The sequence below is a fragment of the Hipposideros armiger genome, unplaced genomic scaffold (assembly GCF_001890085.2).
Source record: "Hipposideros armiger isolate ML-2016 unplaced genomic scaffold, ASM189008v1 scaffold_59, whole genome shotgun sequence".
Classification (NCBI taxonomy): domain Eukaryota; kingdom Metazoa; phylum Chordata; class Mammalia; order Chiroptera; family Hipposideridae; genus Hipposideros; species Hipposideros armiger.
This window is the reverse complement of record NW_017731409.1, coordinates 3,077,771-3,093,745: the sequence shown is the minus strand read 5'-3', so window position 1 is coordinate 3,093,745 and position 15,975 is coordinate 3,077,771. Positions and strand designations below refer to the sequence as shown.

At 36.5% G+C, this 15,975-nt stretch overlaps 1 protein-coding gene and 1 pseudogene across 1 annotated transcript in view; one reads left to right on the top strand and one right to left on the bottom strand.

The window, feature by feature from the left end:
- Positions 1-15,975, top strand: part of GPHN (gephyrin) — a 435,631-nt gene that overhangs the window by 78,638 nt on the left and 341,018 nt on the right. The gene's annotated exons all lie outside the window — the stretch shown is intronic.
- On the bottom strand, positions 5,535-6,211 carry LOC109382079 (ferritin heavy chain pseudogene; annotated as a pseudogene).

The following is a 15,975-nucleotide window of genomic DNA, read 5'->3' as shown; positions in this document are numbered from 1 at the left end:
CCTACGCCGTCAAGCCCAGCTCCAGGTTGAGCTGTTGTTCAGCATCTTAGCTGTGGAGGGCAGTGTCACTGGCCCTCACATGTGGGATCTGAACTGGGGCCCTCTGGCATCCCAAGCCAGTCCTTAACCATCGCGCCACTCGGCCAGCCCTGTTCTTGGCATTTTTAATTGAACTTCATGTCTTCATATTGTGTCTTTAGTAATGATTTTGATGCAACTCATCTACAGAGTAAAGAAAAATAAAAGGTATTGTCTGTGATTATTATGATACTTTGGTATATTGTGACATAAACTGTAAAATTACATTATTCAGGAAAATACAAATTCTTCTCACTATCATTATGAAGATTATAAAGTACAAATAGGTCCATAGTAATTTTGTAACAATAGCATTTTAGTCAATTCATCTTTTTTATTTGTATTACATTACTTGCTTTGCCTTACCACTGCTCTTGTACCTTATCTATAAAGAATTGCTTTTGGATTAAAAAAAATTCTGTTTTAATTAGAAGATGGTAGATTGAAACTGCAGCATACTAATTATGGAATAGCAACTTGCTAGTTGGAATAAATTTTGATATTATAGATCATTAGTACTTGATAACAGTATTTTATCTTTTAAGAAAAAAGATAATATTGGACAAAATAGTTGTATCTGATTATAAATTTCTTAGACATTAAAATTTTATTCACCTTTATGTACTTCTTTACAAATTTTACCCTCTTTGGTGAAAACTATTCTTTTCATGGTTCTGAAACACAGCCTTATCCCCTTGAGTATACTTGTCTTCACGCTATGGTTTGATTGAATGATATTTTGGTTCCTTGGATCATGGCATTAAATATGAAGGAAGGCAGGATTGCCTTCTGGAAAGCAATCATATCTAAATATAGCCTGTACTTATCTGCTGGTGTTAAGACAGGTTGCTATGGTGAACTGAATTTCTTAAAAATGCCAGTCAGCAGAGGATAAACAGTGGTGTTTGAAGTGGTTATTTTCCATAGAGCTGTACTTCCTCATACTGCGTTTTCAGGTAGATAAATTTAGTTAATTTTTTAATGGTCCATTTATCAAATTTCAAGTTAGAGTATCTTTGAGATCTTTAATATTTATGGAACCAAATGGAAGAGTTTTTATATTGTTGTATTTTGTTTTTCTGTAAATAAATTTTATTTGGTGTGGAAATGCATTTTTCCAATGGCAGCATTTTAAACATTACTGATCATTCACTTTGCTGTGCTGCCAATAGTTATGCTAAATCTAAGACAGCCACCAAAACTACCTTGTTTTTAATAGTATCTCTTAAGTTTTTATCATTTTAAATCAGGTTTCTCTTTAGCTTGTATATTTATTGGTCTATAAAATGTGTATTGGGACAATACAGCTTAATCTAGGCTGGTGCTATGGTATTAAGGTACTATGTTCTATGTCAGAACTGCAAATCCAAAGACTTTAAATTTTACTTTGTTTTTAGAAGACTTTCCTCATTTCCATCATTCCATACATTCCTGAGATCGTATGTATAATTATTTTGAGGGTTCATTTCTTTTAGAGTTTATTTAATGAAAAACACTAGTAGATGCTTATCTTAAGTTCTTCAGCAATTAGGTTTAATAAACATTATTCTTATAATTAAGGAACATATGATTGAAGATGGACAGTATCTGAGTTATCCACCTAAGGCATGTAAATGGCCAATCAAGTATCAGAATTTTTTAATGAAATATCATTTTAATTAGTTGATTCTTTCATTTTCAGGGTACAGAAACCTAAGTCAAACTAGCTTAAAAAGCACAATGGCACTTGATTGGCTTATGTTACTAAGGGCTACTTTTCATGGAATCAAGAAAGACCTTCAGAAACCAGGTCAAGTGTAGGAACCTCAAAGAATATAATTAGGGAGTTTGTGCAACTGGGTTTGTTTTCTCACCCTCTACCATCATCTTCTCTGGGCTTTTTTAGCTTTAGTCTCACTTATGGTGATCAGACTTTCTCCATGAAACCAGGAAAATGGCCGCTAACTTAACTCTAATTTCCTTCCTTCTAAATCCATAGTCTCTCCACTTCCAGCTCTAAAATGTAAAATCCCTTGGAAGAATTATGATTTTGTTAAACTGGTCATGTGCCGACACCTCAGCCGTTCACTGTGGCCAGGGCTAAGGCTATATTAATTGATCATAGGACGGATGCCTATGGCCAGAACGATGGAATACTCTAATTAAATGAGGACGAAAGTAGTCCCAGAAGAAAGTGATAAAGTTAAGAGACATCTACTATACTGATTCTCAGTTGTTAATTAAGAAAGAACTAATACATTGTCAAAAAGGATTATTACTTTACCATAGAACATTTTGCTTGCCTGGGTATAGTATCTCAATTAAATAGGTATTGGTAGTAATATCTGTAATAATTTTTAAAGGACTACAAAGTTCAATTAATTGATAATAGTTGTTTCCTATTTGCTAATATTATTTGAGTATTTATATAATACACAAATGCAAAATTATTCAGATGAATTTATTACTTACAACTGGCTAGACAGCAGGTGGAATAAAAACAGGTTATTTCTGTTTTTCCATACTTCTTTCTTAAATAGAGGAACATTACCACTATAAATCAAAAAGGAAAAAGTAGTCAAAATTCTCATTTACCATTCCACTATAATACCTTAACTGAGGAATATTATTATAGAGACATATAAAAGTTTAATGGGAACACTAATAAAGTATTTCAAGAAGAGATGACCCTTGAAATGAAACTTTTGTTTAAAAAAAAGAAAAGGAAAAAGGGGAGAGAGGGAGGGAGGGAGGAGAGCGAGAGAGGTTGGTTAAGAATGGGAATTCCATGAGAATGTTATGCTGTTATAAACCCATTTTAGCTGAAGATGAATGAGGATCTAGGAGATTAAATCTAATGATTAAAACAAAGTTTGAATACCCGTGTATGTCATTAATCCAGAACACATTGACTTGACACAGCTGATGTTGATGGTCAGAGTGAACAAATGGATGACTGCATTGTCTACTTTTGCATTAGTTTTGTTATAATGCTGTGCAACAAATCACCACAAACTTACTGACTTAAAGCAACACACATTCATTATCTTACAGTTCTCATGAAACAGGATTTTGGTCACAGTCTAACTGGAGCTTTGCTCAACACCCAAGATTGCAATCTTGGTATTGGCTTGTTTGCATTTTTACCTGGAGGCTTGAATGGGGAGGAATTACTCCAGACAAATTCAGATTGTTGGCAGAATTCATATCCTTATGTTTGTGTGGCTGAATATTCTGTTTTTGTTTTTTTTCCTTTGTTTTGGCAAGTTTCCACAGCTCTCATCATCTTTGCCATATGACACCTAATCATGGGAGTAACATATGGTCATCTTTTGGTTAGAAGGAAGGCACAGGTACCACCCGCACTTAAGGGGAGGGGATTATACAAAAGTGAACATCAGGATGTGGCAATTTTCGGGGATCGCCTTAGGATCTGTTAGCCACAATGCTTGCTTTCTTTAATGTTTTAAAATTATACAGTATTTAATACATATATATGAATAAGCATTATAATAAGATAAACACTGGGAAACCCACCACCCAACTTATTAAACAGAATACTATTAATACACTGTATTTTTTCCAAATCCTATCCCCCCAGCTTCTCCCCTAGAGATACCACTGTCTTGAATTGAATTTTGTGTTTACCATTCTCTTTCCTTTTCTAAAAAAGCGTCATGTTGCACATTTGTACAGGGCCTATTTCTTCACATGTAGAACAAAGTTTTGGAGTAGGTGCTCTCGAAGCTCCTCCCTTCCATCTCTAAGAGTATATGAGATATGATAGGTGGACATGAAAGTTACATACCTAGTGGAACCATATTAATGCTTGTTTTTCAAGGGTTTTGTCAAGCTAAAGCACTGACTCTTCTGTTGAAATCTCCAATTCAACAAAAAAATATATCAATGGAGCTTCTGATCTCAAGATCAATATTTGCCATTACTTTCAGTTGGTACCTCCGCTATATAGCCACAATACTTATGAAATTTTCTTTCCTATCTGAGAGTCATATTCAACTAGTTCAATCCTGTCAATTTAGAAATGTAAAAACTAAAGTTCAACTAAGTTGTGATTTATTTAAGGTCATAAAACTACGTAGTGACAGGCCACCTGACAACCAGGCATTGTGCTCTTGCCACTCCCAGCCTCAGTTTTGACTTTTTTGGTTTTGTTACCGCATTTGTTGGTTTTTAATTTTTTTTTTTATTTTTTCTACTTTTATTAGGATATCATTGACACACAGCACTGTATAAGTTTAAGGTGTACAGCATAATACTTGACTTCACATTTAATTTTAATTTGTGTTACTAAGTTTATTAAAAATATGATGACTACATCTTAGTACTGGCCACCTAGGCACTGACATAAAATGTTTTAAAATATTTTTTCTGTATGGACTGTAGGGGCAATTTTTGATAGTTTAATTGTTCTCTCTCTCTCTCTCTCTCTCTCTCTCTCTCTCTCTCTATATATATATATATATATATACACACATATGTATAGATAGATAGATATAGATACATATAGATACATATTTATAGATACAGATATATGTATCTGTATATCTATCTATCTATCTATATATTTTTTTTTCCTCAACTTTTTTTAGAAGGAGGTGGGAATAGAATTTTGTTTCCTTTGGTTTTGTTTTATGTTGGTCTCTGAGGACTGAGACTAGAGAGACTAAAAGTGAGACTAAAAGTAAGATTGAACACCAGCAAAAAGACAAGCCTCAATGGAATAATGACGGTTGAGTCCTGTTCGTGAACTCCTCTATGGGTTTTTCAGTGGAGGATTGCTGGCTGTGGGTTGGGAAGACAACCAAATAGGCAGGTAAAGAAGTTTGGTAAGTATGCTAGCCTAATGTGCTTCCTAAGAAACACCTGCTATGACTCAGCCCAAATTAGGAGGAATATGACAAAGGAAAAGCTAGTTGACACCATTTGTTTCTTTTCCAGATGTTTTGGGAGTTTAAAAATTCTAAAATACTATTTTTGACAGATTACGGAGAATTAGAATATCTCTACCCAGCTGGGGAAATTTCCATAATACTTGACTATTGGGCAGCAGTTTCAAGGAAGCCAGCCCTTCCTGCTCTTACCTAGACAGTGCAGTAAATGATAACTTTATTTTTTGCCTGAGATACATACAAGTTAAGTTTAGAAGGAAGCCTAATTTTTAAATTTAGTGTAATCTATTTAGGAAGGAAGGCTGGTTGAGCATGGGATTTTTTTCCCTCCTGGATCTATGATCTCCCATGTACTCATCCTGTGTTATCTAAGCATCTATCATAGCTTTTAGCTATTATATTATGTTACATTATTACATTATATTATCATTGTCTTTGTACTGTCTGTATTTTTTAATGGAATATATCCTCCTTAAGGGCAGAGACTGTGTTCATTTTTTTTTGGGGTACCAAATTACTTTATTTGAAGAAATGGTACAAATGAAAGAACGTAAGTAGATGATTTGGTACAACTTATAGAAAGGTCAAGGTAACCCCAACATGCATGTACTGCTTTGGTGACCGGGAAGTCACCCCCGTGGCTACTGGAAGCCAGCCAAAGCTTAGCTTGCATTACTGTCTCCCAGGGTGTGCTTGTCAAAGAGATACTCTGCCATGCCAGATTCAGGGGCCCCCATCTTGCGTAAGTTGGTAACATGGTCACCCAATTCTTTGATGGATTTCACCTGCTCGTTCAGGTAATGCGTCTCAATGAAGTCACACAAATGGGCATCATTTTTGTCAGTGGCCAGTTTGTGCAAATCCAGCAGTGACTGATTCACACTTTTTTCCAAGTGTAACGCACACTCCATTGCAGTCAGCCCATAGTCCCAGTCGTCACGTTCTGGTTTCTTGACATCCTGAAGGAAGATTCGGCCACCTCGCTGGTTCTGCAGCTTCATCAGTTTCTCAGCATGTTCCCTCTCCTCATGAGATTGGTGAAGAAAATATTTGGCAAAGTTCTTCAGAGCCACATCATCGTGGTCAAAGTAGTAAGACATGGACAGGTAGACGTAGGAGGCGTAGAGCTCCAGGTTGATCTGGCGGTTGATGGCGGCCTCCGAGTCCTGGTGGCAGTTCTGGCGCACCTGCGAGGTGGACGCGACCGTCATGGTGGGCGGCTAAGGAGAGGCGGCGGCGGCGGCTCTGCGGCGCTGGAGCGGTGGCGGGAACCTGAGGGCGGTTGGAGGGGGCTGTGGGCAGGTGGCGAAGGGTAGAGCTGAGAGGCCGGCGGGATGGAGGAATGAGCGCCGGGTTCCGTCCAAGCACTGTTGAAGCAGGAAACCACGGCAACTCTGGGCGAAGACTGTCTGTGTTCATTTTTAATGTTGTATCACTACTACCCACCATAGTATTTTCATACATAGGCTCCCCAGAAATATTCCTTAAATAGATGAATGAAGGTACAAATGTCTCATTTAGTGACTAAATGAATGAATGGGAAATGGAGAGAGTAAGAGAGAAATAGACTCAATGTATATATACATTGGCAAAACCTGCTTTTTACCCACTTTTTACACATTTCTGATTCTAATATTCTGCCCTTGTTGGTGTTCAATATAAAAATTTACTCTTTGGTGACCCAATACCTATATTTAATCTTTGATCAACACTGTGTTTCCTCTGCAGCCTCAGCATCTTTGTGTTTATGAGATAATGAGAGACCTAATTCCAGGAGCAAAAGGAAATGATGACCTCACTAATCCCCATGGTTTTGATTTATAGACACTTGCTGCTCAGAATACTGAGAACAGATATAGCCAAGAAAGGATTCCATTCTTTGCTAATGAAATCAAGGAAGATCCCTGAAAGCATTTTCAAATTTGAGTGTATTTTCTGAATAGTTCACCTTTGAGAAAAACTTTCATAGCATAATTTTGGTAGAGGTAAAAAATATTTTGAGTAATTCAGTCCAAAATTAGCTTGCTTCTTAAAAGGCAATAATTTTAAAAGTAAGTTAAGAAAATGGTATTTTTCTTTATTTCTTTTTTTTTTTAAATAAAGTTCTATCTTATCTCTTCCTCTTATAAATAACTAAGAGCATAGTCAGGCTGGAAAAATATATTTGTTGCAGGGTGTAGGATGAGGTGACATTTGTATTCTGGTCAGAAGTCACTTAGCTATTTGGCTAAATTCTCACAGTTCACTTAGGTTTGACATAGTTTTAGCACAAATAGATGAGATTCAATTAGTTTAAAAACATTCTTTTTTTCTCTATATTAGCAGCCACTCCCACTGTATCCCCAATCTCCCTCTTCTAGGCAACTATTAATCTGCTCATTGTCTCTATATATTTGCCTATGTTGGATATTTTGCATAAATAAAATCTTTCAAAATTATGTTGTTTTGTGACTGACTACTTCCACTGAGCATAGTATTTTCAAAGTTCATCCATGTTATAGCATACAAGTATATCAGTACTTTATTTTGTTTTTATTGCCAAATAGTATTTCATTGTGTGGATAGACCATATTTTGTTTATCCATTTATCAGTTAACAGGCATTTGGGTTCTCCGACTTTTTGCTATTATGAATAATGCTTTCTTGAACATTCTTGTAAAGTTTTTGTATGGACGTATGTTTTATGTTCTCTTTGATATATAGCAAGGAGCGGAATTGTTTGGTCATGTGGTAACTTTATGTTTAGCATTATAAGAAAGTACCCAAATGTTTTCTGAAGTGGCTGATCCCTCTTTCCTCCCCCGCGCCCAATTTTTTATTGTTATGTTATATACAGAACATAAAATTTAGCATCTTAATTTTTTTGTGTATATTTCAATGGTATTAAGTACATTCATAGTGTCATGCAGTTAGGACCACCGCCATCTCCAGAATGTTTTCATCTTCCCCAAATGAAATTCTATACTCATTAAACACTAACTCCCATTCTGTGCTCTTCTCCAAGTTCCAGGAATTGCTCCTGGCAGCTAGTTTTCTACTTTCTGTCTTTATGAATTTGACTACTCCAGAAACCTCATATAGAAAACATATAGTGTTTGTTCTTTTGTGACGGGCTTCTTTCACTTAGCATAATGTCTTCAAAGTTCATTCATGTTGTAGCATGTGTCAAACTTTGCTCTCTTTTTAGGGCTGAATAATACTCCATTGTATGCATATACCACATTTTGTTTATCAGTTCATCTGTTGATGGACACTTGGGTTACTTACATATTTTAGCTATTGTGAATAATGCTGTTATGGACATTGGTTTACAAATATCTCTTTGAGACTCTGCTTTCAATTATTTTGAATATATACCTAGAAGTAAAAATGCTGCATCCTATAGTAATTCTATGATTAAGTTTTTGAGGAACCACCATACTGTCTTCCACAGTGGCTGTAAACTTGAAGAAGTCCCTTTAACATTTCTTGTAAGGCCACTCTAGTGGCGATGAACTCCTTCAGCTTTTTCTTTTCTGGAAAACTCTTTATCCTTCCTTCAACTCTGAATGTCATCTTTGCTGGGTAGAGTATTCCTGATTGACAGATTTTTTTTTCTTTCAGCCCTTTGAGTATATTGTGCCACTCTCTTCTGCCCTGCAAGGTTTCTACTTAAAAATTTTCTTATAATTTTATGAAGTTCCCTTGTATAATTTTTCTCTACTGTTTTTATGATTTTCTCCTTGTCTTTAACTTTTGATAATTTAATTATAACGTGTCTTGGTGAGGGTCCCTTTGAAATAATCTTATTTGGAACTCTTTGGCTTCCTGGTTTGGATGTGGTTTTTTTCCCCCAAGGTTGGGGAAGTTTTTGGCCATTATGTCTTTGAATAAACTTTCTTCCCCTTTCTATCTCTTCTCCTTGCAGGGCCTCTATTGTGCTTATATGGTACACTTGATGGTGTCCCATAAATCCCTTAAGCTGTCTTGACTCTTTTTCATTCTTTTTTCTTTTTGCTCCTCTGATTGGATGAATTCCATTTCCCATTCTTTAAGTGCACTTGTCTTTTCTTCCACTTGATCTAGTCTGCTGTTGAACCCTTCTGTAGACTTATTCAGTTCAGTTTGTATTCTTCAACTCTGATCTGCTTGCTATTTTCTTGTACAGTAATACCTTGGTTTGCAAGCATAATTCATTCCAGAAACAAAACTACTTGTATTGCAAGACGTCACTCATTTAACACATTAAAATGTGTTAGAAATGTTTGCTCATCTTGCGGAACACTTGCAAACCACTTTACTCGCAAACCAAGGTTTCACTATACTTTGTATCTTTGTTGAGCTTCTCACTTTGTTCATACGTTGTTTTCCTGACCTCTGTGAGCATCTTTATAACCATGATTTTAAACTCTTTTTTTAGGTAAGTCACTTATCTCCATTTTTTAAGTCTTTCTGAAGTTTTATCTTGTTCTTTTATTTTGACTATATTCTTTTGTGTCTTCACTTTTCTTGACTCTCTGTGTTGGTTTTAGTGCAATAGATAAAATAGCCACCTCTCCCAGTTTGATAGAGTCGTCTTGTGTAGGAGATGGACCATTTCAGTCACACCAGTGCAAGCTCTTGGTTTTCTCTCAAACCTTTGTGATTGTCCAAGCCACCATCTTTGCTTTTAGTGGCTTCTATTAGTTGAGGGTGTCCTGAAACCCATTTTGATGTGTGTGGTGTGGCTATTTCCTTATTTACTTAATATATAGGATTCACTTAGTTACTTTCTGGATTTCTTCCAGAGGAAGTACGTTGTGTATAGCTGTAGATTCAGTGTGTCCATGACAGGTGGTGAGTTTAGAGACTCCTATGTTGCCATCTTGGACAAATACTTAGGGATTCAGCACTCTGAGGTCTGGATCTTGATAAATGTCCCTTAAGAGTTTCTGGAGTTTGGTCAAAGATACTGACATAGGAGCACCGTGAACTCACCTCCTCCCACAGACACACTGAATCTACAGCTACACATGGAACATTTACCTCTGAAAGAAATCCTGAAAAATTATTGATATCAGTGAAATGGAAAACTGCACACTACTACCCTATTTGTCTTTAGGAGAGGATGTGAGAGAATGAGATGGCTTAATTGAATATAACTAAGCTTTCAAAGAGAGAGACACTTAGCTAACTCTTTTGATTTTTTGCCACAAATACTACACTTCCAAATGAGAAGAAACGAAATAATTTTACAATTAAAATTCAATGAAAGAAGTATATTTGTAATTTAGATTTAGGGTGAAAATTCTGACAGTAATACATTTAGGTGTATTGGATCTTATTGTTTTGATTACAGTTCTCCATTATAATCTAATTTATATGTATTTTTTGTACTTAATAAATTATCGCTCTTGGACAGTTCTTCTGGATTCTTGGTGGCCTGAAGTTTTTTTACTTTTTTTTCTAAATTTGCACTTCTGCTATTATTCTTGCATTTATTTATCCTAGAATAAAATAAATGTGCACTTAAAGATCTTTATTTTTTCTCAGATTTTTTTTTTTAATTGGGGAATTGAGGGAGAAGAACTGTGTTAGGGAATTGGGGAAGGGGACCAGCCAAGTTGTTCTTCAATCTTAGTTGTGGAGGGTGCCAGTTGTCGTCTGGCTGCCTGTCGGCAGCTCGTGGCCTCTAAGCTCAAGGTGCTGTGTTACAATCTTAGTTGCGGGTGGGCGTAGCCCCCATCCCATGCTGGAGTCGAACCCGGTACCTTTGTTGTTAAGAGCACATGCTCTATCCACTGAGCCATCCGAGTGGCAGCTCAGCTTAAGGTGCCGAGCTCAGTCTTAGTTGCAGGTGGGCATAGTCACCTTCCCATGCAGGAGTTGAACCGGCAGCCTTGTTAAGAGCGCACACTCTATTCACTGAGCCATCCAGGTGGCAGCCCAGCGCAAGGTGCCAAGTTCAGTCTTAGTTGCAGGCGGGTGTAGCCCACCATCAAACAGGCAGTCTTGTTATTAGGAGCATGTGCTCTCACCAGCTGAGCCATCTTGCCACCTGTTGGCAGCTCAGCAGCAGCTCAGCTCAGGCGCAGCATCACTGGCCCACGTGGGAATTGAACTGGTGGCCCTGTTTCAGAGCTCATGCTCTTAAGCCAACTCTTAACCTACTGAGCCACTCGCTGGCCCTCAGATATTTTTATTTCAGTTTTTTGATAGTATGTAATATATGCTCATGAAGCTACCAAAGGGTATACATACATACACAGACAGATACACACACACACACACACACACACACACACAAACACACGTATGCATGGAAGGACTCTGCCCCACCCTTCCCAGCCAGCACACATGCACATATAAATGCATTGATACATACACGCATGTATATATTTATAATTGTATATGTACACAATGTGCATTTGAGTATAAATACATTCATAATTCTTATATAAATGTACACTCTTCTGCATGTTTTTTTTTTAATTTAGCATTGTATTTCAAAATCAGCAAAAACAGACCTAACTTTTTTTTAATAGCTGCATTGCATTTTCTTCTATGGATAGACATAATTCAAATAATCAGTCCTCTGTTGATGGTCATTTGGATATGTTCAATCTTTACTACTCAAAAATTGATGTAATAAAAATGCTTGTGCTCAAACTATGTTTTTCACATGTGCAAGTATGGGACTATAAGAGGTACTGTTCAAAGTAGTTTGTGACTTACAGAACACGTAATCAAAATGTATTTTGAAGTGTTAATGATAAGATCATAATTGAATCCTTTCCTAGAATTCCAGTTTTTCCTGTAGTTCATCTTAGAAAGTTCATAATGTTGATTCTGAAAATGCAACATTTTGTTCAGTCTTAAACCAGTTTTGCTCTGATCTCCAGTAGTGTAATTTTGGACTCTATCTCTGTTCAGTTGGTTAGTGTACAGGGTTAAAGTCAGTGTCAGGCTATCAGTAGGCTAAACATGTAATTTATGATTTCTAACAGCTTCATGTTTAAGAGAGAAAAAAGACATTAAAGCAAAATTAATTATATATGTTTTGAAATATTATTGAATAGTTTAGTGGTTACCAGAGGGGAAGCGGGGAGGGGGTGGTAGAAGAGGGTAAACGGGATCAAATCTATGGTGATGAAAGGAGAACTGACTCTGGGTGGTGAACACACAATGTGATATATAGATGATGTACTACAGAATTCTACACTTGAACCTATGTAACTTTACTAACCATTGTCACTCCAATAAACTTTAATAAAAAATATATGGGGGTCAGCCAAGTGGCGCCTTGGTTAGGAGTTGGCTTGGGATGCCAGCTCTGAGCAGCAGGGCCCCGGTTCGGATCCCACATGAGAGCCAGTGATGCTGCGCCCTCTACAGCTAAGATGGTGAACAACAGCTCGACCTGGAGCTGGGCTGCCGTGAGTTGCTGGCAATGGTGTAGGCTGCAGTGGGGCCACCCGGCAGTGGGTGTGAGCTTTCATGAGCAGCCGTGAGCTGTCGTGAGCAGCCGTCCAATGGCCGGCGAGCAACTGCCTCGCCCGGGAAGAGCGCAATGATAATACCTCCATGGGCCAGTGAAGCAACGTCCCCCACAACTAGACCGAAGAACAAAAGGACAGCAACTTGTCTGTTCTCCTTCTCTGATTCGCCAATACTGTTCCCCTTCCCCAATTCCCCAATAAAATCTTAAAAAAAAAATATGGAATTGAGGCATTAAAAAAAGAGAGAAATTGGATTTATATTGGTGAACCCATAAAACCAGTCTTCTGAAAAAGTATTTTAAAAAATAAAACCATGTCTTAAAAAATAACAAATAAGCATGTGCTTTAAAGTGACAGCTAAAATTTTTGCTTATATTACCTTAACATAATAAAAGGTGACAAAAGCAGAATAAAATTTTTTTTTACATAGTTACATGCTTTAAGCAGTTTTTTAGCCATATCAATAAATAATATTGTGTCACTGGTATTTTATTAAAATGTAATTTTAAAATAGTCTTCTTAAAATTTTAAAATAAATTGCCTGTAGTCTTCTGCAGAAGAGTATTGAAATGTTTAAATATTTTAGCCTAAGTACTTTCACAGGTGATGTCTTCTTTTTGCTCCATCGGAATTCGTTCCTTTGACAAATATTTTTAGTTGATTAAACTCTTTAAAATTAACTGTGTCTATGATTCTTAGGAATGTTTCACCCTAGTGCAGTGTTGCAAAATTGTAGGCCTTCTAAATTTTCTTCAATTCTGTATAAAATATAAATATATCAATTTCACTTGAAAATGGGAGCTATGTCAAAAAGACTTTTCTCAGAAGTCAAGATATTATAAAGCACAACTATACAATTTCAAAATTAAAGCTTGTATGCTGCATGAGCTTTTTTATTCTTTAAGTTATTTAATTCCTCCTTTGCTTTTGAAAGGATGAATTTGAGCATATTCCTCTTTACAATCTTTGTTTTCAGTGATTGCAATTCACCAAAAATTTCAAAAGCTGAAGTTTTGGTGCTTCATTCATTGAGTCTTTGATTAAAGATTTCCAACTGATTTTGAAAACATGTATCCAAGTTTAGATGATTCATTTTTAAAAAGTACTTGATAACATTATAGAGCACTTAAATTGGTTTACAAATTAGTTCTTAAAAGGTTTAAGCTATTTTGTTTTTTTTAGTTTGGAGGCATCTCAAAGCTTCATAGTTTTCTTTAGAAAACAGTAAACCAACAGACTAAGTTTATCCTTCTTACCTGTCTTTACACCTTTCTTCTTTGCCTTCCAATAATAGGGGATGGTAGGGTTAGAGAGAGACAAAAAAGAGATAAGCCTGTAATGGTGTTCAATCTGTAAAGTTTTCGAAATAATTTGAGAGGGCATACAGTAAGTAAGTGTAATACAGTAAGTGTAATGTTAAATTATTATATATCTGAAAATTCTGTCAGTATAATATCTCCTGCCTGTAGTTTACAAGAATTGAGCCACGTTTAAGAGGCAGTCATAAACCTTTTGGGGGGCATTAATTTGTAAGAGAAAATAACTCCCTTTAAAAGAAGCAGATATTTTACATGTTTAATACTTTCAGTATGTAACAAAACTTGATAAGAAAATATAAATAAGTTTAGATGTATAGCTGTAAGTTACTGTGTCAGGAAGACTTCTACCCTCTTAATTTAATACTTGGGGACCTATGAATTAAACAGACAAGGATAGAATTGTAAGAGAAAAAAACAGCTTTAATTATATATGTATGTACCCAGGTTCACAAAAATAAAGTGCGACTCAAGTAGGTGTTAGAATTTGTGGGCTTTATCTCATTTTAGTAGGGTAAGGGGAGAAAGAGAGCAGTTGGGGAAGCAAATGACTTTTTAGAAGGGGAGGAGAAAGGTCATTTATGGGATAACAAATGACTTTCTAGAGATAAACTGATCCTTAGGAGAATATGGGAGATATGATTGTTTTGCACCAATGTCTGGTGTGCTGCCTCTTCCTCTGGGAAGATTAGAGTTGCTCTCTAGGAGGGGATTAGGCAGTTGAGTTCTTTTTAAGCCTCTTTTGGGAGGCTCTTTTTTTAGGCAGACAAATGATTTCAGGGACTCAAATGCCTTCAGCTCAAAATAATTTTTATGCCCCAGTGGCATATTCTGGACCCCTTCAACTGAGCCTGAGAGATTGCCAGATTCTCTTGGATTTCCGTAATCTTCATTATTCAGAAGAAAGCCAGAATGTTACCATTTTATATTTTAAAATGATAAGTGGGCCTAAATAGGTAGTTTTCATATAATAGTTTGGACCTGTTCTTACTGGTAAACTACTTAGTCACTTGTTTTTCTTTCGGTGGACTTTAGTAGGAAAGTCCCTATCACCGATACTTTATATTGAGAAAACATTCCTAATGATTTTAATAGAATATTAAACTTTTAAACTAATGGAAGTTGAATATGTGAAGAACTCTTTATAATCCCTTATATACAGGATTGAAAATATAAAGTAGTTTATAAAATGGATTCAAGCACACTAAAAATAACAAAATACAGTGTTATAATGTGTCACTAGACCATCACTTTAATATGCTTATTTTATTTTTTTTTAAGATTTTTATTGGGGAATTGGGGGATGGGAACAGCGCTGGGGAATTGGGGGAAGAGGAACAGACAAGTTGCTGTCTCTTTGTTCTTCAGTCTAGTTGTGGAGGGCATTGCTTCACTGGCCCAAGTTGGCACCATCATTGCGAGGCAGATCAGTCGCTGGCTTCTGGACGGCCGCTCACGCTGGCTGCTGGCTGCATACGGTAGCCCATGGCAACCCACTGCAGCAGGGGCTGCAGCCTACGCCTTCCCTGGCGACTCACGGCAGCCCAGCTCCAGGTTAAGCTGTTGTTCAGCATCTTTGCTATAGAGGGCATTGTCACTGGTCTCATATGTGGGATCCGAACTGGGGCCCTCTGGCATCCCAAGCCAGTTCTTAACCAACGCGCCACTCGGCCAGCCCAATATGCTTATTTTTTAACTAATTTGCCCAGAAGGATGATATGTAGTGCCTCATTTGTAATGGTAAAGTTTTTGTTATGGTCTTATGGTCTGAATTGTGTTCCTACATATTTATTGTAGATTAATGAAAGATTAGCAATTTTTTTTAGACAATCATTCTTTAAAAAATAAAACAACACATACATACAAAAGAAAAAAAATAATACTATAAAACAGGATTAGAACTCCCTACCAGATTGAAAGCAGTCTGAGGGGAGGAACCTCATCTGTCACTGATTCAGCCTGTTTCTGTATTGTGTGACAATCCCTCACATTTAGTAATTTTCTTAATGAGGTGAGAATACCTAATTTCAAGTCTTAGCCCTCTCACTTATAAGATGGTATCAAAAAGAAGTATAGAGTATTCCAAACGGAGAGTATATCTCCTTTGACCAGTAAGGAGAGAGTATTCGAGTTGTCAATATACAGAGATGAGCTGGATTACAGGAGCACAGTAGTGGCTATTTAAAAAAAAAAAAAGAAAGAAAGAAATTGTTTAGGGAATAACGAATGTCCAGA